This window comes from Leptosomus discolor, chromosome 5, assembly GCF_034619465.1.
Source record: "Leptosomus discolor isolate bLepDis1 chromosome 5, bLepDis1.hap2, whole genome shotgun sequence".
Classification (NCBI taxonomy): Eukaryota; Metazoa; Chordata; class Aves; order Leptosomiformes; family Leptosomidae; genus Leptosomus; species Leptosomus discolor.
The window spans coordinates 6,503,655-6,528,633 of record NC_141395.1 but is presented as its reverse complement, the minus strand read 5'-3'; positions in this window follow the sequence as shown (position 1 = coordinate 6,528,633).

Sequence of the window (24,979 nt, the reverse complement as noted above, 5' to 3'; positions counted from 1 at the left end):
TTTGCTGTTACTCATACTTGATTTTTCAAACCTGTAGCACTGCACATCAGCCAGCATTATGGGTGTCATGAATTCATTCATGCTTCTGAATGTGAACTGCGTAGGGTTTTTGACGGGTTCAAGGACTGAAATCTGAGCTCAGCTTAGGGTATTTTCTCCTTAAGTCTGCTTTTGAAATGGTTCTGCTGTTCTAACACAGGTTCAGTTAGCACCTTTCACTTACAGGAGACTAATTGGATAAGAAGAGACAGTAACAATGTCTTTACTTTCCAATGACTGCACAGCGACTTGGGTGAGTTGGTGTTATTTTAACTGGCCCTTTGCAAAGCTAAGCAAGAGCCAGGTTTAGAAACCCTGTTCAAGTCCTGTATGTCCAGATTTGCCTCGTACCTCCTGAAGAACTAAACTGGAAGTGAAATGACAACAACTTCCGTGAAACTCCAGGAGGTGTGTTCAGGCCAATGTGAAAATCCATTGTGTTTGACGTGAGCGGTGTTACGAGCAGCTGGAGCATGGATCCCAGCCTGGGGTAGGTGGTAGGCACTCTGCAAGACCCAACAGCGACTCAGCTCAGCCACACTCCAGAAGCTTAATGCAGCAGAGAGTCTAATGGCTGGCTTTGCCGGTTCCAGTCTGCAAAGCACAGAGGAATCATTGCCACGCGTGCTGTCACAAGTGCTTTTTTCACGTGTGTGAACAATTCACTGACGTCCTGAGTGCAGTGAAGATGACTGTAAATTGCATGATAGGTACACGCATGTTCTCTCCTTATCTACGTTATCTATTAGTTGCTTCACTTTCTCCCCACCCTTCAGGTCTTTACTTCATTCCTGTTCGCGCTGTATGTTTTGCATCCACCTCTTTGACCACATTGCATTTTGTTCTCCAACTCTTTGTGATTTTCATTCTGCTCTTCTAAAATAATCTTTTTTTGGTCCAGTGATCATCCCTCTTCCCTTCACCTCTTAAAATCATATTGTTTCTGGCCCTGAACAGTTTAAAAGTTTAGATGCATGTCTGACCACCGAAAGGGCTTGTGGTTTTCTAATGCTTAAATTTAGTGAAGCTTCAAGTGGGACTAAAGGACAATTTGTATTTCCATGTTTTCCATACCTACTTCTTCTTCCTAGACCTAGAAAAATCATTCATTACCAGTTCTTTTGTTGGCTTAATTTAGTCAAATCCTGTGGAGGGCAAAAGGGTCCTGCATCTTTGCCTTTTCTCTCTTCTACTCAGTCTTCTCTTAGCTCACTTTATAGATGGACAAATCCATGGGAAATAAGCAGGTGGAAATTGAGATCAGGGAGGTTCACAACCTCCTTGAGTGATCATTTCGGGACCACAGAGCTTTAGGTCATTTTTCCTTCCTTGAGCATGAGTAAATAGATAGTTGGTTTTGCACATTTTGTGTCAGTCTGAAGCTAAGTCATGGGAGCAGAAGAAGAGGCTTATGTAGTCCATTTGACAGATGCTTGTGATCACGCTGCACTCAAAAAATTCTGTAGCACAATATATCTCTAGTTAGATCAGGGATGGAAACAGTGAGTTGTTACCTCCCAAACCAGGGGGACATTCACAAATGTAGCTATCCACGCTGTCCACGCATGTTCCGCTGCCGCAGGGGTTTGATTTGCAGTCATTAGTATCTTCCTGGCAAAGTTCTCCATCAAATCCATTTGGACATAAGCACAGGTATTCACCAAGGCCTGGAGGGAATTTAATATTTGTAACACATGTTCCACCATTGAGGCAGCTGCAGGGCTTCACTCCAACCTGAGGAAAGCAAAAGGCAGTTGTGGTAAGATTCCTCTGAATAATCACAGCTGAGAGGTTTATTGTTACCCTGCAAGAAGGGACAGATTTGCAGTTCAAACATGTTATCTAGTATTATGAAAACTTATTTCTAACCAATTTCCTTTGTCTAGATAGTTGGTCTCAGCATACTTATATATTTGACTGAAAGCTTGACTTTAATGGTGGGGTTTTTTCATTATTTAGGGGCATATTATAACTTCTTATAAGAAAAAAATTCCTATTTTCTATAACAGCAGTTTTTACATAGATTCTGAGGGCAGAATTTGTTCCTTATTCTTCAAAGAAGAAATGAAAAATATTTTCTCTTTGCCTGCCTGTTGTCTGTACTGTTTCTCATTACAAATGGCTCCCAGACAGGAACATGACTGTGGCATTCCTTAGCTGGTCTCTCTCTTCAGGGAAGGAAGGTCCATAGTTGTATTTTATGTACGTACAAGAACAGCATTTCAACAGACTCAAACCTCTGTGTTATCTCACCTAGTTAAACATAGGAATAGTTTGAAATGTTTCCATTAAAACCATACCTAGACTCCAGTTTCCCCTCTGCTGTGTGGGTTCAGCAAATTGGTATTTTTCATGATACTGGTTTGAATCAGTAAAAATAGGAATCTTTAGGAATAAAAATCTTTTCTTCACAAAACTGTTCTTATGTCAAGAGTCTGCATCCCAGTTTATTAGCTCATCCTATCACAGGATTAATATCAGGCTATACAGTAAAGACAAAGCAATGCACAAGCTCTGCCAAGAAACTTCAAGTATGGAGTAATGACATAAGAGCAAGACATCCTCTAAAAATATCATTGAGAATGAGTTATAATCTCCCTTTTATAGCTAAAACTTGGTCTTTTATGTTATATGCTTTTTTCTGCAATCCAAATGCAGGATGTGAATTTTAAAGCAGATTAATGAACCATTAAAAGGTTTTGCAAGAGTGTTCTTTCAAACAGCAATCAATAGCACTCTCTCTTGTTCCTCGTATATGTAGTTTCTACATTCCCAGGGATATTTATTCCATTAATTGATCATTATTACTGTGCTGGATAATATACACTTATGAGGAAATAGCTGAAATCTTAGTTTTTGAGACAGTAACAAATTATTAGCTATAATGACAATTGCACCAAAACAGTGACATGACAAACAGGTTTGTTTTGTTTTTCCTTTAAAGTGTTCATGTCCTTACCTCAACAGAGTATCTGCTCTGTGCATTACATTCATCCGACACAGTGAATTCAAAGGTCTGCATTTCTTCTGAGTCAACTTTCCAGATAAGAAGGCCAGCAGGAGAGAGCCTGGCATCCTGTGGCCCAGCTTCTAAGATGAATAGCACAGCTGACCCTTCCGGATCCGCTGCTATTAACTGGTAAACAAAATTCTCCCCACTAAATGTCAGCAGCTGGCTGGAGGGGGCCTGGAACACAGGAGGCAGGTTGTCTAAACAGCAAAAATGAAACCATAATTACATAAATTCCAGTTTCTCCCATGTAAAGATTCACAGCACGGGTCTTCGTAGGAGTGCTCTCAAAGAAAAAGGTACAGAATGTACCCTGAGACTGTCGGAGGAAACAATTGAGATGTTAAAGGCAGCAAACGGCTTTACCAAACAGCACGCCTTTTTCCTCTTATTTTTTTCATGCCCCATTCTGAACTTTTCTCCCAGACCGAACTTCGATTACATTTGATGTAATGTGCAGTTACATTACATTATCTGATCCGTGGCAGGAGATCAGACATGACTTCTAGAACTTCCCACTAGTTCCCCAATTCTTACTAAAACTTTAATTAATTGTATTTGTAATACTTACATATCTATATTTATGCTATCTACCACTCTATCTATTTAAATATAGGAAAACCAAATCTCAAAATGACCAATGACAAACGAATTGGGCGGGCAGCTCAGGGGGAAAAAAATATTTGTGTAAGACTTGCGTTGAGTAGACTTTCCTGCCTTTACACGAGTAATAATTAAGCCTGAGCAGTTTGACTGAATTCAGTCGGACATTTCATCAGGAATAAACATCTTCTCAGTGCCAGCACAGGTACATCAATGATGCTGAGATTCTCTGTCCACAGTGACAGCAGTGTGTATCATGCCACCACTGGCATTGCTGTTTCTAGTGTTGTTTACATTCAGTATTTCCTTAATGAAGGTGAAAGTTGGTTGTGCAAAGCTATTTTAGAGTAGGAGACAAAGGCTGCCTGAAGATACTTAGAATATAAATAAGTAAGGAGGACAAGACAGAGAAAAATATTGTATTTCATAACTAGAAACCAAGGAAAGTAAGGTCAGATGAGTAGCCTGAGGTGACAGCAGCTCTGTGCAGGGACAGGAATTTTGTCTCCATGTCCTAAACCTCCTCAGTCTCATGCCATCTTTCTTCTTTAACCAGCCATACAAATTGACGTGTATTGATATTTAAAGGAATCTTCTCACAACGTAATTTGACCATAGTTATGTTTAACTTAAAGTACATTTCCAATACTGAGGATTAATTTCAAGTCACGTTCTACAACTATGAACTATATACGTGTTCTCATAAGGACAGCATGTGTCCTTGCATTATGCTTGTGGTAAGTCATCATTAGGGGGGTTTTGTGGTGCACATCCTTTTATCAAGCTTTGCTTTCCATTGTATGTCTCCTATTACACAGTTATTTAAATGTGTCTCTCCGCTCATTGCTGCTGTGCTATCAGAGCTTTCTAAACTGCTTGTCCAGCAGATTGCCCTGGCATAACTGTTGAAAGCTTCCATCTATTAACTTACCTTTTATTTCCCAAACACTTAAACCATAGAGCCCATAAAAGTTGTGCCCAAGGTAATCAATGAAATATTGATGCTGGGTATGCATTTACAGATAAACACAAAGGTGTTAACTGGATGGAGGGTAATGAGAACTTGTAGGCACAAAATAACATAAAATCAAATGTGCTGAAAGTAGTCTGTGAATAAGTGTTTCTAATTCCACAGAGATCTCCTTGCCGTCCAGTGAATACATATATACGCTCCCAATTATTGCAGAACTTTTGAAAAGGTTTTTGCAATTTTGAAAACAAATCTGACAAATGCTTTCTTTTCAATATTTTTAAAATTTGAAATTATTGAAAAGTGAACCGTGATCTGTTTCAGATTTCCCAAATCACTTCTAGCTTTATAAATTCCAAAACAAAAGCAGTTTTTCCCTTTTAAGCCAGTTTCTGAATTTTAAAATCGAACCATCTCAGTACTAGTAATGAGTCTATTTAACAATCAGGATCACCTCATCCCTAGAGATGCTACTGCGGTGGCCAACACAATGGAAGGACAGAAAGGAGGCAAGGTTTGTGAGATAATACCATTCATTACACTAAATTATATCCCTGGGGGAAAACCAGCTTTCAGGTGTGCAAGCTCTTCTTCCAGTCTGGCTTACCCATAGGCAGTTTAACTACTTATTGAAGTAACAACCAATGGGATTTTTAGTTGGCCAACACTTGGGATGGATCTGCCTATGCCTTTTCCTGACAGGGAGTTTTAAATTCCAAAAGCTGGATTTTTTAGGACTTAACCTAAAGGCATGTGTTTTTAAATAGAGAACATTTAAAGTGGCAATCCTGGAACAGGAATTAAAAGGACTCGAAAACAACTCTGTCCCTTCCTGTTGTGTTCTTTCTTCTAAAATTTCAGACAACTGATGACTTCTTGTGGGGCTTGGAACTGTTGAGTCCTTTCTGGTCCTGCTCAAGGGCCTTTCTGCCACCTCTGAGAAGAGTGTGTCTGCTCACTGCTCTCCTTGGCAGCACCTCCACTGGAGCTATGGACTCCAGCCGCTGTGATACAGCTCTCGCCATTTCTGCTGCCATACCTTGCACTCTCTAGGAGCTTCTGTCCCTGAGCATCACCAGCTGTTCCCCAAGGACAAGAGCAATCTTCCTCTCCTTCCAGAAGGGTCCTGCTGACCTAGTCACCATAAAGGAATATGCAACTGCAAACAAGCAAAGCAAACTGGTCCTGTCACTCACATACCTTTCTGAAATTTGCTTCTGTTTACAGAACCTAAAAGTGCAGAGAAACTCCTTCTAGAACCAACACATGAATATAGATAAAAGCAGTAATATAATCATTATATTGACCAGATGCAAAAGTGCTCATGTAAGTAGGGAGATTCGCTGTGAGGATAATGCTGCTAGCAACATGGATTGTCTGTAGAGCATGCAGTAAGTAACAGTTGTTGTTTACACTGGGGATGTAGCCGTGAAAAAAGCTATGATTAAGTCCTCAGCATTCAGGACTTCAAAAGGCAGCCTTCTGCCACGATGGGCTGTGCTGCAGAATGAGTCATTAGGTTTTGTGGCAGCGAAGGTAACGAGTGGCTGATCCCTATCACTTAGACTCCCTACCGAGCCAAGGCTTTTTGTGTGGCATTTCACAGGATTTGGCTCAGGGAAAGGAAACAGTTCTTCCAGAAAGCAAAAAATATACACTAGTGTTTTAAAAACAGTGTTTTGCCCAAATTGTTCCCTTAAAGATTCGTACCTGTGAGATGATGACAGAGGTATTTAGGGTCCATGACGTTTAGCTGACAGACTTGGGCACTTCAGGGGGCACTGGCATATCAAAATTTCATTTTCAGGTGTTATTTTGGTTTTATTAGTTTGAGATTTGTCAGGTTTCAGACAAAACAAGTTGTGTGCCCAGATGCATACTGCATGCAGCGGAGTACTATCTGCTTCTGGCCAGTCTGCATTTCTGGTGCACCCAATTATTCCCACCATAAACTGTCTGTGCACACTACGCAGGATGAATTCATGTCAGCCAGATGATGAAACAATATATTTCATAGACCAAGTCATAAAGTCCCAGATAAGTGTGAAAAAACTCTCTTACTTTCATTAATAGACCAGGTGAATTTAGAAATGTCAGGTTCACAGAGAAGGCAAGGACTGGTAGGGCTTGACTCTCCTTCACCATAGCAAAGTCCATCTATATTACAAGTATTTTCCTGTTAAAAAAGGAAATAAAAATGGGTGGGAAGTGGAGACATGGAAAAAAGAAATAAGAAGATAAGAAATTAGCAGTTAATAATTTCTGCATATAAGCAGAAACTCGCTTGTCTCTTGAAATAACAAAATAGTAACAAATTAAATGCTGGTACTTTTTCCTGACAGGAAATAAAAAAGACAGGTAAGTTTTCCCATTTCGGTTCAAGATCCTTGTAGCTTTGAACGCATTAGCTCAGGCAACATGTGAAGTTGTTTGTCATAGATGAATGCAATTTTCATTTCCACACTTATGCTGTGTATGTGACCATTATTCCCAGCTGTGACTATGAATATGATGGTTATTAAGTAACACTCAAAAGTGAGCTCCATGAGACTAACAGAAACTGAGACTGGATAAAAGCTCCATTTGAAATTTTGAAATCTCCCTCTGGTAACTTAATAATATCCAAAGGTTCTTCAGAAAAATATGAAAAGCGATGATACAAAAGCAGAATAAAGAAGTGCATCAGGTTTGAGGTTTCCATGAGACACTTGCAAACAACAGCTAAACACATGATCTGCCTTAGGTCCGGCAGAACATCCCAGCAGAAGATCACGCGCTGCACTGCGAGCGCAGCAGCCTTTGGGGTCGACCTGGTCCTCTCCCAGTTAGTGTGGCCACCAGGACCAGGGATGCCATGTGGCTTCCATGTGGGCCGAAGACACTTGGGTTGTCTGGTAAGCAAACAGGGGGACATAATTAACAGACGCAAACATCTGCACCACGGGAAGGTCCTATGGCAGAGTTATGCCATTTGCTTCTAGCCTGTGTTGGGGCACACCTGCAGATGCGACTTTATCTGACATTGCAGATTCCCAGCAAAACATGGGGCGCTGTTGGGAACACAGGGGACGTCACCACGACAGTGGGACAGCAGGTGGGAGAAGCTACCAGGAACAATGACGTTTTTCCTTTTCCTCCCTTTGAATACACATTGATTTTCCGAAAGCAATGCTGCCCTTGTGGTTTCTGTATACCGCTTTATTAGTTTCTCAAAGTCCTTTTGCAAATATTAGCCAATATTTTAACTAATACCGCTTTAAGATTAAGGGGTAAGGTAGAGAAACAAAAGGGACTCTCATAATTGCCCCGACATGATAGAACATGATGGATCTTCAACATTAAAATCTGGATGTTAATTAGATTTTATTACATTGTTGTTTTCGAAAGCTTGATGTTCTGATGAAAAAGAGGTGTTTTTCCTGATGTGATAGTGTGGTACAGAATGGGCTCCATGAAAGAAAAACACAGAATGTGAAATGGCCTGATATAAAATGTCCCCTAATTGAAACACCTTTTCTGAAAGCAATTTAGGTATTACAAAGAAATGTTATAAGAGGGGTAATTAGAATGTGGTCTGATGCAATTGGAAGCCTAGTTCCAACAGTCCCTTGAAGCATTTTAGGATAGAAATTATTATAATCTCTAGAGAACCCCAGCATACTGAGAAAACATATATATATTTCTGAGTTTCAAAAATGTAAGGATAAGGAAAGCCTTTAACAAAAAAAAAAGAAAAATCACACTAGTTTTAATTGGAATAGTTGACACAATTATTTGAAGCTGAAATTTAAGTGGTTTTGCCCTCATTTGGGCCTATAAAGTAATTTCTATTCACTGATTTATTTGAAAAAATGTGAACTTTCATTTTATTTTGGTAACCGGTATGTTCTTGCAATCAGTGCAAGATTGAAAACTGTATTTTCCCATTAGTGTTAATGAGAACAGTGAGGCAAATGGGTTAAGATATACCTGATTAATCTTCATTTCATAAAAAATGCAGACTGAGGGTCTTCTATTCATTCATACTTGCTTCAGGGTATGAAAGCAGGATCAGCACATTCAAATATCCCACCCAATACCCTCCAAAATTTTCTTTGGAAGCCCCACTGTAAAACAGAAAAGTGGTCTGATGCAGCTCTCTAGAAAATAAAAGCAGGGAAGCTCTTTTTAAAGAGATGGATGATGTTATACTAGTAAGTCCACAGGAAAACAGAGGATTATAGTGCTCTCCAGGCAGTTCCTAGCATGTTGGCCGTTTAAAACGTAGCACTAGACATTTGATTATGGTTTTGAAACTGCCAAAGTACTATATGTTTGTCCTTAGCAGCGTTTAATGTAATCAAGAATGTTTTATGTTCTCTTCAGGGTGTTTCCACATGACAAAAACTGTGTAACCTGCGTCTTAGTATACCTCTTGCTAAGGCAGAAAGCGGGTATAGAAATGATATACCTTACAGTTACACTGCTCTCGCCAAACAGGCTAGGAAAGGTAAAATAGCAGAGACACTTCAAAAGTGAAGTTAAGCTGCCTTTCAGGTGAGTATCGTCAGTCTTATTTCCTTCTATTAACAGCTGCAAAGTGTAAATATTGTCAACCAGGGTCTTTCTGGAAGTGTCTGTCTGAGAAAGGTCCATCATAAAGCGTGCTGGATCAGGTATTCATACCCCACGTAAATATGACCAAAAAAAAATCACTGGCAGGAGATTGTGAAAGAGAGGAGAGAAAAGAAAAGCGTTAGGTTGTGCAGCTGACCTATGAAATAGATTTTCCTCTTCTACAGCGCTTATTATACACAGTACATCAAAGGGAGGGAGAGCGTAAAGAAGAGATGAACGATTCATATTAAACCTTTATGAACTTTAAATTACCTTTAATTTACAAAGTCCAGTTGGATGGAATTGGCAGGCCTGGCAGACCGCGTCGTACAGGGTCAGCACTCTGGAATTACTGTACTGGAAGCCATCGTTAGTGATCTAAATGATACAAAAATCATCCTTATAAGTAATAATGTTCCATATGGAGACTGTCTGCTCATTTTGGAGCACATACCGTTGCCCCCCTTGAACTGGATGCTTGCCAGCAAGATAAATTAAACCAATTGTGAGGGGTTCTACTGTAAGCTAACAAATTGCTTAATGCCCCAAACTGGCAACTATTCATTAATAACTAAAAGATCTTTTGGCTCAGCTGGCATTCAACTTTTCTGATTGCTGTTAGGTTTTTTCTGAGGGTATTTTTTCAATACCTTTATGGAAACTGCGCTCAAGGACTACTACTATTATTTTTGGTTGAAATTCAGGACCACTTTCTTACTAATGGCAAATCAGTAAATAGACTCCTGGGGGTAAAAAAAAAAAGAGAATGCATATTATATACGAAGTTTTAAATTAACCTAAATAAAAAGTGCTGGGATGGATAACACCGGAGAGCAACAGTCCCTTTTCCATAGGAAGGTATGTTAGAACAGTCAGCTCCTGTCCCAGCTGACAATTTCCTGGACATGCAATTTAGAAAGCCTTAATTTAGCACAAAATTTTTCATGTATGAATGCTTACGTAATAAGGAAGGGTAAGTTTATATTTTGATTTTTCTACAACAAAAATGTACAGATACTGAACTTGTGTGGAAAGAGATAGCTTTCAAGAAAGTGTTGTGACATGTCTTGAGAGGTGTGAATGCTAAAGAACACCCCAAAACAGTGCTGAAAGCCATGCTGTAAACACTGATGAACTCCAGCAGGAAAGCAAAGCCCTTTCTGTCAGATATTTTTTAGGTTTTGACTTCTTGGAGTCAAACTAAAGCCACAGTTTAACAAATCTAACAACGCCTTTGCTTTGGATTGTTCAGGCACCCCCCTCTCCTCTTGCTCTAAAAACAACCTCCAAGCCCTCCTCCATCTCTCCTGTGACCCCAAAGCTGAAACATCCTCAGTCCCTTCACAAGGGACTTTTACAAGCTCAAGAATAGAAAGGTTTTTTGATCAATTAATAAACTATTTCAGTTCACAGAAAGAATGTATGTGAAACTGAACAAAAAGATAACTGTTAGTACAGAGAGTAAAAATTACTTTAATAAGTTTCATAAAAAGCACCAATTATCATAAGTTCACTAAGAATGATCTGAAAGCTCATGGAACATAATACAGTAAATACTCCCACAATATCACATGTGATGGTTCTCAGCTAAAAATGCACTGTGAGCTAAGAGCATTTGATTCTGCAGAAACCAACACAAGGATGTAAACGGGCAATATTCCTGTATATTCACAATCTGAAATTGTGGAAGAAAAGGAACTTCTTTGGACTAACTTAAATTGGTCCAAAAATTCAGCAAAATTCATTGGTCCAGTAAAATTCCTTGGTATAGCTTTAAGGAAAACCACAGTTTTTTCCTGCGCATCACATTCAGTTCAGATATTAGACTATTGTGTGCTATATTAAAGGTAAAAACTCTTTGAAAACACGTAAAGAACTTATCCTGCAGTTTGAGAAGAGAAAAAAATAAAACAGGCAACCCCTGTCAAGACCTGCTCTTCACTGAAAGATTGCGCTTATTGGCAGAAAGACTTTCATTAAGAATATATTATGTTATTCCTAATGCAATTTACATCTTTTTTAATTTCATTCTTTTACCAGAGCGTCCAATGTTGTCCTGATACTGGTGCACTAATAATGAGTGAAGAAATGGGTAGACAGGGAAAAATACAAAAAGCTATAAAATTGCACCAATTGTTCTGTCTGAAGTGAGCACCATGTGTGAAATGTAACTCTTGACAATTTGATTATTTTTTTTAATCTGCATTTTTTCCTACATTCTATTATAAACATCCATTTTGGTGTCTTTTTAGAATTGGGTTGTTTTATAGCTGTTTTAATTGCTTTTACATTAGACGCCTTAGTGATGTGGAACAAATACTTCAATGAGACCTAAGCTGAGCAAACCTCTCTTCAAATTCGGTTGGCCCTTAAAAGCTAAAGATGCGGTTAGAGTTGTGCCCCGATTGCTTGAATACACGTATCATCTGGAAAGAATGAACCACTTCTTCTGGGTAAGCAGTCAGGACAATTGAGAAGCCCGTCACTTCTGCCTGAAGTATTGCATTCACCATGAAACAATCTTGGCTGTTTCTATCACTCTTAATCTACATACAATTTGACTCGTACAAATGTTTGTAAATTAAAAATGAAAGCTGTAAAAACTTTCTGAATTAAAATTTGGTTTCTGCCTCACTGGCTTTTAAACAAATGTTTTTTCTGCTGTTGATAAAATACAGGCAATGATAGCGAATTGAGGATAAGCAAGAGACCTGCTTCCCAAATCAGATAAATGCTTGCCAAGCTCTTTCACCTCTTCACCCAGGCATCTGTGTGGACAGCCCTAGTCATCTGCTGCCCAAGTAGGAGTTTGTATTTTGATATCTTAACTAATTATACCAAACACTTTCGTGTAGCCCCATGTACTTTCTTATCTACGGTCGGCAGCATGTCATGGAAAGAATTAACAAAATCTGAAACATGAATACAAGAGCAGATAAAACGAAAGAGCACTGAGAAGAGCTTGTCAAGCCCTTGTTCTGCCAACACTGCTAGTGAAAAAAGCTTATGTGAAACTTTGCTGATTCTTCTGAAATTTGATTTGGGAGGGGGGAGAGATTCTGAAAATATTGAACAGTGATATTTCCAGAAAGACCTGTTTGGATTTTTGGTTCTGAAAATTTTTTTACCTACATTTAAAAAAATATCTACTAACATAACCCAGAAGATCAATGCCGCAGTAAGTCTTATCGGGAATTTTCCGGAGCACGACTTTCTGAACATCTGTGGAATTAGTTTCAAATAATTTTTTATCTTGAAAAGCTCTGTCATTTTGTTCTCTGCGCTGCCGTGTAAGGCCAGCTGCCTTTGAAACCGAGCACTGAGCTCTGCCTTCCCAATTTGATCAGCAAAAAGATCCACAGGAGAACTAGGATTCGCATACGGACTGAGATGATTTCATTCTGCATTTGCTACATAGCCATCAACCTGGTTTTCTGAAGGGTTTGAAGGAGAGCGAAAGGGCGGAAGGTTTATAGGTGCAGAGGTTTTCTTGAACTAAAGTGCAAGGAAAGAGACATTTTATATCTGTTTTGAGGGGCAAAAATGAGGAAAGTTGTACAGACCTCCCCAGGGCTGAAAGGCAGCGCTTGAAAGCAAACTGCATCATAATACACCCGAGCTGCGAAGGAGCTATCTTAGGTACATTGCAGAAACAGCCCTGTGCAAGTGCAAAAATGTTAGCTGTCCTCTTGGGCTAGAACACTCAAGGGTGTCTCCCTCTCAGATCCTTCCACCATGAGGCGGCTTTTCATCTCACAGTTGGCAGACTTCAGTATCTCTTTTGAGAAATTTTGGAGCCTAAGCAGAGGAACTGCCCTCCTGGTTCAGCCTCGGTGTCCGCCCGCTCTGACAGCACCTTCTCCAGAAGGAAGGTGCAAGGTCCACCCCAGCAGCCGATGGTCAGTCTCTGCTCCCACAGAGATCTTACACCGATCTCTTAAAACATAAAACCATATCTATTTAAAACAAATGACTGGATAGAAAATGTGCACCGCCAAACATCTTTCTGTTTCCCTCAAGCCACACAGCAGCACATGTCCTCCAGTGTAGGGTACAGACAGCTGTGGGGTGCAGGACAGGCAGTAATGCAGCAGTGAAGTGTTTTACGTGTTTCATTTTTACATGCTGCAATTTTCAAAGCACATCAGCAGTCCTCCTACAGTGACAATATGTTTTTCTCAGCTACAGAGCCTTTAAATGATCTCAGTGTTATAAAACCCAGCCAGTCTGCAGAAAATAACCATCCAGGCTAAGAGCAAGACCCAGGGTAGCAGGCACAGGGTCACTAAGGCACTGATTTCCTGGAAATATTTAGCAAGTAGTTATCATTTTGTGAGCAAAGAGGGCTAAAATCGCAGCAGAGAACCTGGCACGAGCAGATACTGCACATGCTTCTTCCTGAAGTCATTCAAGGCCGTGACATCCCTGATCATACCGTGCCAGCCCTCACCTGCTGCCCAGGAGCCAGCCAGTGCTCTGCTCCTGCACTGTGCAAGCATTAGTCTTGCAACCAGGGAGTCAAAGCTGTCTTATACTTGCCGCCTAATCAGGAGTTTGAGCTGGGGTTTCCAGAAATGAAATACTAATGATTAACAATTGATTAGTACAACTGCATCAATCTCAGGTGATTACCTGGAGAAGTGATTGTAATTTGCACTTTCAGATCGCCCACAAAGACACCTGGTTTTAGCTCATATTGTTTTGGTTGGTGGGTTTCTTTTTTTTCCCTTCATGACATTAATGTGAGTATTTCTACAGGCATTTTCATTTTTAAAGGGAAGCAAATTGTGCTTTGCATTTTAATTTACCATGACAACTGATTTTCTCCTTCTAAATCATTTCTTAGAAACATAAGAAATTCCTACTTTCACTTGCCATCTTGCAAATGGCTTGTCACTGGCCACGAATTGCGCAGCCTCTGTCTCGGTAATGTTCAGGAGGGGAATCTGGCAGTCAACAGCCTCAGAGCTGAGAAAATCCGCTTTTGTGGTTTCTTGTTCTCTTGATATCCATTCGCCGTTGAGATGCTACAGTAAAACAGAAGGACAGTGCAGAAACTGAAAGCTCATATAAAGAAATTCCCATTGTCAACATATGTTTGTAGTTCTAATTAATAATATAAGGCATTTCCAGATGGTTTATTTAAAAGATATTATGCTGTTACTATAGCCACAGCAAAGAGCAAGGCATGCTCATCTATGCATGCAAGTGGTCTATGGATTTAGGGCATGCTGTGGTCTGTGCTTGGGATGAGCAGCTGGCGTGAGACAGGGTAAGGTGGTGGAGCAACTTTGCGTTTGCTCCTGGAGCTCAGCAGCCAGCTCCTTGCTCCTTGAAGGCGATGTCAGCTACTTATCTAGATCCGCTGCTCAAGACACTACTGCTTGTTAAGAGCCTACGGAGCCCTAAGCGGGCATGGTAGGCAAATCCCAGCTGTGCCTCAGTAGCATTTTAGGACTGAGTGGGAATCAGGCTGAATGTCTTTTATGAGGTGGATTTATAAGATGAATCCAACACTTCGTATCTGAGTATGCTGATATATCAAGTGATTCACTCCTAACATTGCCTGTGTATAGTTAGTTATATATAGTGAAATTATAGTGTTAGGAGAAGAGATGGGTTTAATAGTCGTTAAAACTTCTGACTTGCTATTGAACTATGACTAAGAAAATTCAAATAAAAGACTCTGTAACCATGTTGAGGAAACCTTCTATTTAACAACAAATCTTAACATTAAAATCTGTTTAGGAAAACAACCAAGCGTACTGATTCCAGATGCACAAAATGAGAAATAATATTATGATTTCAGGCTTCACTGGACTACAATGCAGCTGAACCAAACAAGAGTTAAACAAAACCCCACAGGGAAAATTAGCAAGAATGCCGAGCTGTGCATTTCCAAGGAACCATTCCTGGCAAGGGCTGAACCTCTTCAGCTCCCCTCACTCATAGAAAACATGTTGGCAATGGGTTTTGGAGGCATTTGCACCCTGCTGTGGCAGTGAGAGACAATGGCACTTGACACGGTTCAGAGTAAAAGACTTTAATACACAGGTCAAAGTTTGACTCTATCATCCACACTTTACAAGCCCATGGAAAGTTGCTTACAATTAATCTGGTGACCTCGCAGTGCAGGTTGGGTGACTCTTTGAAGCCGAGGCCAAACACCCGGATCCTGGTGCAGTCAGAGGCACGGACATCACAAAGGCCCCCATTCTCTAAGCCTGTGATTTCCAAAGCTTGCTCTGAAAGGGTGAGATAGATATAAAGCTTTAGAGAGTAGCACTTACATGCTGTTCTGTTCTGGTTTATCAGTTGCTGTTGTTCCTGGTCATTTTGGTTTAATTCTTTTCCCTGACATCTTCTTTGTCTCCCTCTGAATTTCTTTTGAAAAGAGGAACAGCAATTGACAAAATGGGAAGCAGCAAACCTCCATTGAGTCATTGCCCTGTGTACTCAATACTGCAAGACCCATCAATGAGTGTTATACGGCTCATGGAATCACTTAAGTGAGGCTGTGGCTTCATGTTAAAAAGTCTCCAATGGTAATCCTTCTGCTGACCCAGGTAACAGGATGGGAGCACGGCTGAGAGGACAGGGTGTCATGCCATAGCATGGAGAAACAGGAGAATGAGAAGTGGAAAAACCTGAAGATGACCTTGCCACCAGGCTCCTCATAATGTGAAACAGCAGTGTAAAGATAGTGCTTTTTTTTTCCAAAAGCTATGGATGCAATAAAAGTAATGATCCTCAAAGGGATGCTTGCTTGTGAGGGTTAAGTCATTAATGGGTGGCACTCAGCTCTGCAGTGTCAGCACAAATGTCATGCACTGGCTAAGTTTCTTTTAAATCCTATTTTGAGGCCTTAAGTAGGGCTTAAGTGATGTACAGCCTGTGCTGCCCCCCTTACAAGGTTGAATTTCACCCATTACGGTTTTTAAAATGTTTTATGATTCTCAGGTAGAGTTTCATTGGTGTTCAGTTGTACTTTAGGTATTCGCCATTTAAAATTGCTCATTACTTTCATATTGGTGTTATTTTTACAGTGTAAAACTGCAAGTTCATTGCATGGCAGAATTCACATCTTTACTTCAGAAAAACATAATTGGGCAGATATTTGCACTGGCACTTGGATAGCACAACACTCAGAAGGTCTCTAATATCCTGTGTCAATAGCAGCAGTCAGTCACGACCGTGGTTTTATATTTTTATTGACAATTTCCGTAGTTCTAATGGCCAGGAGAGACCACTATCATGACAAATAACACAAAGCAGAAAATTTGCTTCTTGTTTCCTGCACAACGCTTAATAACAGTGGCATGACCAGGAGCCCTCAGAGGCACGTCATGCGCCAGCACGGCGCAGTGCAAGCTCTTTTCCCTGTTACATGGTGGGCAGAGGCTCCTTAGCTTTTCCTCTTCCCTGTCCCACCACCACTGCTCTGGCAAAGAATTGTTACCCTCCAATTTTCTCTGAGTAGTAGCTTATCCAAAACAGAAGTTTTATGTTGCCTAATATTTTAATGGTACATTGGTTCAGCTCTGATTCAAGGGGCAAAACGCCCTGAGATGAGTTGATAACCATCCCCAGTACCTTGCTGTTCTTTTAGGGCTCTGCCATTTGAGTGTAAACAGGATGAACACAGTTCAAACTCTGCTATCCCACCAGGTTGCAGCCCATAACAACATAGCTGCGTGACTCTCAGTTTTCTGGAGAAAGGAGGGAAAGCAACATAAATGTGAAAAATAGTGAAAAGATTTTTTCTGTACTTCTGAAATGCTTTATTTTTTTTTTTTTATTGGTACTTTTTGCAGCAGTATTAGCAGCATGTCGGACACTTTGCAATATTTACAAGAAGAGAAATGGTTTACAGTTTGTCAGTGTTCATCAGTTCGTTGTGGATTCCTGTAGTGTACAAAACTACTAGTCATACGTAGTGAATGGTTCTGATAAATTGCCTTCTTCTGTGGTTAATACATTAAAAAAAAAAAAAAAAGCTTAATTTTGGTTTTTCGTGAGACTTTAGCATCTAGCCCCACTAGTACTGAGGTAGCTCAGATTGCCTTAACATTTTCATCACCGCTGCAGATTTTCAGGGTTCTGTGGGTGAAGTGAAATCTCTTAACCTGGGAAGGAGTGAGGCGCAGGAGTGTGCCCCTGCAGCCGCTCCTCTTCCAAGAAGGCACTCTCAGGTCGGTTGCTTGTTGATGAGCCTCGTGTGCTTCCCCGAGGGTTTCCTTACATCTTTATGAGCATCCTGACACTACCGTGACACCGTTGTGTCAGGGCCAGGGCAAGATTATCCACCCTCAATGCTTTTTGAAATGACTTGCAGTATCAGAGCGTCATTTTCGTATTTATTGCTTTCAAATCATTTTGTACAAAATCTTTAAATTGATCTAAATCTGGAGGAAATCTGTTTCTACATATGCTTTGGATACTTTCTCTCAAGATTTGGCACGTTGTGGGTTAATCAGGATGAAAATGAGACTTCTTTCTGCAGTGAAAGCAGTGAAAGGTTCATGGAAGAAAAATGTGTTTTCTGTGGTTTGATGAAGGTGGGGAAGCAAGAGGGGACTGAGCTGTTCAAGTGGGCTTTTTTTTCTGCTACCTCAGCTGGCTGTGCCAAGCCATCTTCAGCTGGGAGCCCTCTGAAGGAAGGAGTACACAGCACGGCTGTGTGGGAGAACGTATTTAATTTAATGCTCTATTCCTTTAGTTCTGGCCAGCTGAAATGTGGTGCTGAGGAGGTGGTGGAGTCCCCGAGCGGATTTTTATCGAGACCCTTCACAGGGGCTGTTGGGAGGAGGGGAAGAAGAGGAAGAAAGTCTGATGGAAAATGAAAGTAATTACAGTGACTCCTTTTTAAAAAAATGGATACCGAAGTTCAGACCTTAGACCTCTGCATAGGCAGCACATCTGTCATTATTTTTATATAGACAGTATATCTGTCAATAATTGTCATTTTTATCTAATGGGTTTTTAAAATGAGATATCATATTTAATGGGCGTAGGAATTTTAGGTATTTGTTTTTAATGTGGTTTTCTGTCTGTCTTCTGCCTTCTAGTTTTGTCATATAGTAGCCAGTTTCAGCTGGTGAAATCTCAATGACATCAGTTTTGGAAAAGTCTCATGAGATTCGGTAGCTGGGTACACACCCATGCAGATCCTGCTCTTGCTGGGGGAAACACAGTCAAGGTTCGGCTGTTGTTCATCACTCCCTTTGTTAGTGGGTGGCTAGTTAATAAGCCTCTGCGTTGCATATGCTCATGGGCGAGAGAGGTGGAGATGTGACAAGAAAATATTGGGAAATATTGGAGAGCGAGCCTGAAAAACCTTAGCAAAAGAGCTGCAGGTAGTTCAGCAGAAGACCGGGTGGGAGAAGGACAGGAGCAAAGGAAAGAGCTGGGAAATATCACAAAGGTGAGAGTAAGGGCAAATGTGGAGATATCTAGATAAAGTGGAGGTTGTGGAGACCTGGGATGGATGTCTGATGTCTGTGGAGGGGCAAGTTAGAGGCAGGAGGGAAAGCTGAGGGAAATCAGGCAGTGCATGGAACAAACCTGTGAAAAGTATGATCTGTTTGAACATTAATAATTTATGTTTAGGAGTTTGAATGCCAAAATGCAACAAAATCCAGGACAGAACAACCTCCTTTTCTCTGTATGGCCTATAGGCCAAAAATGTGTTTTGACTTTTACTGATAGAAAAAACCCTGAAGCTCAGGATAGCACTTGGGGCTCAGATGGGTGACAGTCACGGTGTGGAGGAGGATTTAAGGAGCTGTGTGTCCCCATCCACCGGCTCAGACACGGGCATCCCAATGCATTTCTAATGCCTAGTCTGCACAGACACCAATAAACACCCTCAAAATGCATCTGTCCCCTGGTAGAGAATTGCACTGGGACACTGATGAACAGCAGGAGATGTCAGAGGGAAAAAAGTAAAAAAATCACCAGTTTTAATGAAACTGTCTTGGAATAAAAAGGAGAGAGGACTCTGGAGCTAAAGGTGGAAATCCGAATGGCCTCCAGACCTTAGGCAATTAGTCAGAAGGGATCAGTCCTGTTTGTTTTGTGATGCTCGATTTGTGCCTCCCTCGAGAGGCAGGGAGCCTCTTAGTCCCTCTGCTTTACCCCCAGTAGGAGTTTTCAGGGAAGAAGAGTAAGTTCAGAGCTGCTGGCAGCGCTGACAGTGTGGTTTCTTTCTGCAAGCGTTCACACGAGCCAAACCTGACAAGGAGCACAAGTTACATAATAGTCTTAAAAAACCCCTGCATAAATACACGATTTGTTTTATAGATATTTGTGTAGTGTATTATACAAATAATAAGTATGCACAGATATAGAAATAAAATGGAGACAGTTGACACAAAATCAAGAATCTTGCAAAACTACACTTATTGAAGTCTTCCTGATGGATAGATATCACTCATGTTGGGTTTCCGCTTTTGATTAGAAAAGTATCCTAGCACAAATGAAAATTCCTCTAAAGTGTTTGAAAGCTACACATGGAACTTTGGACTGGAACAGCAGACCTGAAATTAAAACCAGCAAGAACTGTGTTGAAATAAAGAGAAGGAAATGGACCGCCCTGCTTTTCTTGATCGGGAAGATAAATAAGCAACCTAAGTCATGAAAAGCAAATCAAGAACCAGATCACAGGCACTGAGTATGGTCACAGCTTTGCTGAAGTGCAAATGAATATTACCCCTATTGTCCCGTTGCCCTGTTCTTGAACTCTTCTAGCTGGCTGAGCAAGCTGCTGTGCCAGAGCTTGCTGGCATGGCTGTGGACAGCCAGCTATTGCAGCCATTAGGCTTCTGGATCAGAGCAGACTGATGCTTAGCTATCTCACAGCTTGGACAGAGTAAGTCTGAATCTGCCTCCATTCAAACACATGCACAAATATTGTATTTCTTTCTTTTGTATGTAGGGTTACTGCAGCAATCATATACACCACTACTGAATGCATTATTCTGGAATTAATGCTATCTGTTACCCAAAGCTCATTTGAAAATCCTCCTTAAGAAAAAGTATTAGCAGCTATACACTCTTTGCCAGGAGTTTTGTGCATCAGTGACCTCCCTGAGGGCTGCGTTTGTCCCTGCTTACGAAACCAGTTCTCAAAGAACCAGAGTCTGTCATAGTACCAAATTATAAACCTGTGCTGGTGTTGGCTGGGGTAGAGCTAACGTCCTCCACAGCAGCCAGCGTGGGGCTGTGTTCTGGATTTGTGCTGGAAACAGCGTTGCTAACACAAGGATGTTCCGTTAGTGCTGAGCAGGGCTCACACAGAGCCAAGGCCTTTGTGCTCTCACCCCACCAGCGAGTGGGCAGGGGGTGCACAAGGAGTTGGGAGGGGACACAGCCGGGACAGCTGACCCCAACTGACCGAAGGGATATCCCAGACCATAGGACATCATGCTCTGCATATACAGCTGGGGGAAGAAGGAAGGGGGGGATGTTCAGAGCGATGGTGTTTACCTTGATGGAGCCCTGCTTTCCTGGAGATGGCTGAGCACCTGCCTGACAGTGGAAGTGGGGAATGAATTCTTTGTTTCGCTTTGCTCGCGTGTGCAGCTTTTGCTTTGCCCATTAAACTGTCTTTATCTCAGCCCACGAGTTTTCTCACTTTTACCCTTTTGATTCTCTCCGCCATTGCGCTGGCGGGGAGTGAACGAATGACTGCGTGGGGCTGCGTTGCTGGCTGGGGTTAAACCACGGCAAGATGTATGATCTTTAGCTGACACAGAGTGAATCTGGTTTTCTGCTTTGAGGCTGTCTGGTATCCAGTATGGATTGCAGAACTGAGCCCTGGGAGAATATGGGAAAAGCGTTTCGCAAGTACGCACTGCATGCGAGAAATGGACTGGCTCAATTTCAGACTAAAAGCATCCATGTGCTGCAACAATATGGCAGATTATTTTTGCTTTAGAAATCTCACTATGACATTTTATGTTTATTTGATCCTCCTATTTTTAAAAGACTCGCTAGCAATTTACTTAAGTAATAGAAAGGAAGAGGAGTGCACTGTTAACTACAGAACATTGCCTCTTTTCTAGATAGCCTCGAGGGGCAGCAAAATGTAAGATCTGGTTGTGCATTCATGGTGATTGCTGACATACCAAAGCAGGTCTCTGTTTCAGTCCATCAAAGGCACTTCAGGACAAAACCCCTGGCAGTATCTTGCGACTCCCCAAGAATGACTGCAGTGATGGCACTCAAATTGGTTTGGGCATGAGGGTGCTCATGGGTGTCATCGTGGTCCTTATGTCCACACTAGTCTCCAATTGGTTGTTTTTAGTAATTTTCCCATCTTTACAGTTACTGAATTAGAATAAGATCTGTTTATTACACTTGGGTTTTTAGTCACAATCAGTTGAACATTCTGTCCTGGTAAATTGTGGGTTCTTTACACAACATAAAGCATGATATAAAGGCATTAATGGGTTTGCTCTGAATTTTTGGCTTTGATCAGTTTAAATCAGACCTATTGATGTTTTGCAGGTTTAATTCTGTAGCTCATAAACTGTCATGAATTTGTTATTTATCACGTGTGCGTGTATGTGGGTATTTGGGGAAGGAGGTTGCTTGTTCAGGGCTTTTTGGTTTGTTTTGGGTTTAAGAAGATTTAAGGCCGAAATTTCCTGTGGCGCCTGCAAGCAGCCTAATGTAAAGAAGTTGTAGGCATGTATCTGGAGCGTCTGGCTTTGGTCAGTCTAAATCAGACATATAATTTTGTAAACTTTTCTAGCATTTAATTCTATATACTTCAGAAAATGGTTTTGTTTAGCCGCATGTTTCACTGAACTGCTTTCACTGCTTTGCATTAAAGCAAATAAACTAATCACCAGAAAAGACTAATCTCCCTGATCTGATTTGCAGGGAATAGTATGGATCACTGAGCATGCAACCTTCCATGTCTCTTATCATGAGGATTTGATACCCTTTTAAAATTCGGTTTCTATTGACTTTGTAACTATCAGGCTAATAGCCCTCTTTCCGCTCAGCCAGGTCTGTGCCTTGAATGGAAAGAACTGGGAGTTAAACCAGCAGATTAAAGCTGGTATTGATGTTTGCCTTTTCAGATATGTGTTTATTGCATCTGCACCACCAAAAAGTAAACTAAAATTGCTATGAAAAGAAGAAAAGCTTGAAAACTAGCATGAATTTGTCAATCCCTGAGAATTACCCACAAGTATGTTTTATGTGACTGGGAAATATGTCTCCATCAATACAAAACAGGGTACAGAGCTGTCAGTCAAGATGCGTCAGTGGTACATTAGGTTCACAATTTATTTTTTTTTCTTGTAATTCTTAACTGTTTCTTTTGTAATTTTTTTATTTCTTACTAATTTTTTTGTGGTTGGAGGAGTTCATTCATTCTAAAAGCACAAGAGTGAAATTTTCAAAGACAAATGTTCAAAAATGACCTATGTTCAAAAATTTATGTTTTGATGAGTAATCTCGAAGCCTTGATGTTTACTCTTTATGCCTACTCATCATGCCTTTTGAATTATGACCACTAATGACGCCTTTGTTTTTTAGCCTGAAAAGAGTAAATTGGTGTAAATTTTAATGGCCCAAATATGTAGATACTGTAGAATAATGTTATTCATATAATATGCCATTATTTTTAGGATTCATAGATCAATCAGATGAGGATCATTCCTCTGTAGACGTCTGGGAGAAAGAAACAGTGTGTTTTGTAAATAAATATCTAAAGGATTTTTTTTTTTTCCCAGTTTGCATTCAGTGTTAAATTGGTTTAACTAGGAAAAAGCTGAATAACTGAAATCAACAATATCTTGAATTACATAATATGTATTTTTAGTCTTTATCTGTTTTCCAATTTTATCCAGTAAGCTGAAGAAAAATTTGATATTGAGATAACAGGTCTCAAAAGAAAGGTTTTTGTTTTTAAGTTATCGAGAACTTCTTTTACAGGGTATTGATATCTTAGTGAAAGTTCTTTAATGTCAGCTTGAAGGAAGTAAGAATATATTCTTAGCATCTTTAAGCTCCATGTAAAGAACACAATCCCAATGGAATGGAAGCAGCATACTGAAGTGTGTTTTATGTCACAACAGAACAGAGGGATCTGCATGAGGTGTTCCCTGCTTTACAGGAATTATTACAGAAGAAAAATGTATTTGATACAAACAGTTGAGTTAGCTTTTAAACTATAGAACAATAACATTGCCTCACTTACTGTCCATCGGTTGAGAGTGAACAAGTACATACTCAAGGGAACGTGGCGGGCATAAGCATAGGAAATTTTCAAACCTCCCTCAGTTGTCTAGATAGGAAAACTCAACATTGCGGAATGGAAAAGGCAATAATTAATACGAGGAAAGAGGAAAAAGGAAAAAGGAAAGCGTGTTTGTAAAAAAATACATCATTTTTTCTTGATAATGTTAGCTTCATCAAAGTAATAGTAACCATGACTTTGTTAATACTAGGTTCACCAAAGCCAGCAGAATTATTATAATGAAGAGCAGAATTTAGCCCAGTGACTTAATATTTGAATAGAAAAAAAGCTTTTTAAAAGCACTTTTAAGAGTAGTAAGTATGGTGTTTCGTGTTCTCGCAAGGATGTTCGACTCTTCTTTTGAAATCCAATTTTGAAAAATTGATACAATTAACTGTTAAAGTTCATTGCATCCTCACTACCATGTTTTGTCATATTAGCCAAAAGCTTGGTTATGTTTTTTCTTTGTTTACTAATGTAAACAAAGTTGGAAACCTGACCAATTCCTGTGGAGAGGATCAGACCGAAATTCCACAATTTCAGGTAACTGTATTTCTCAGGCCCTTATGGAAATATAAAATGCAATTCTCCCTTGAAGGTCTGGTCACTCCAGCAACAGAGGCTGGTCGCAGAGACCGAGGCTACCACCTTTACATACAGTGAGTAGTACATTTCTTTGTAGATATCCTGGTGATTTAAGAAGTTAACTCTTTTTTTCTTTGAAAAGTCTAGTATGCATTTTTTGCTTTATGTAGTCTAATTTATGAATGGAGAGCTTCTATCGACCCCGTTCACCCTAATGGCTCCATCTGTGCTGTTGAGATGTATCACGCTGGCAAAACACATATTGTGTGTGCCAAAAATTGTCCATTTCCTTGACGGACGACCAGCCCTTAAATAGTCATTATGGCACCATGATCTGGAATTTAAAGACCACTGAACTGATAGAAGTGGGAAAAACATATTTATTTCAAAGTCAATATGTTCTCATAGAAAATCTCCAGAGCAGGCGTTTGACATAGAGAACTGAAATACTCTGTCCCGTTTCACATGAGGATCCCCAAAAAATTTAAATCTTTTCTTTAAATGTCTTCCTCATGTTTTGTCCTCGAAAACAGGAATTAAGCTTAAAAATAAAGCACAATTATATAAATGGTGAGATTTCTACAATACATATTTCATACTCGTGACTGGCCTGATTAAAGCTATGAGCTTATTCTTCCATAGGGGAGAGACATCTTCGTTTGGAAGATCCCACCTGAGGAACTGTAATAGCTGACTCCATACTTCTGCTCAGTATAATTTATTATCTTAAATAGTTGGTGCTTTAATTAATGCTATTTAATTACAGCACACGAACAAGACTCAGCACAAAGCAGTATGATAAATTCAGAAAGGTCTATATAATCATTCTAAAAATAACAGAGTGTAATTCATGTAACTGCTGTTGCAGGTGGGTCTGAGGGACCTGTGTGGTTGTGGTTCACAGCCCTGAAAATGCAGCTGG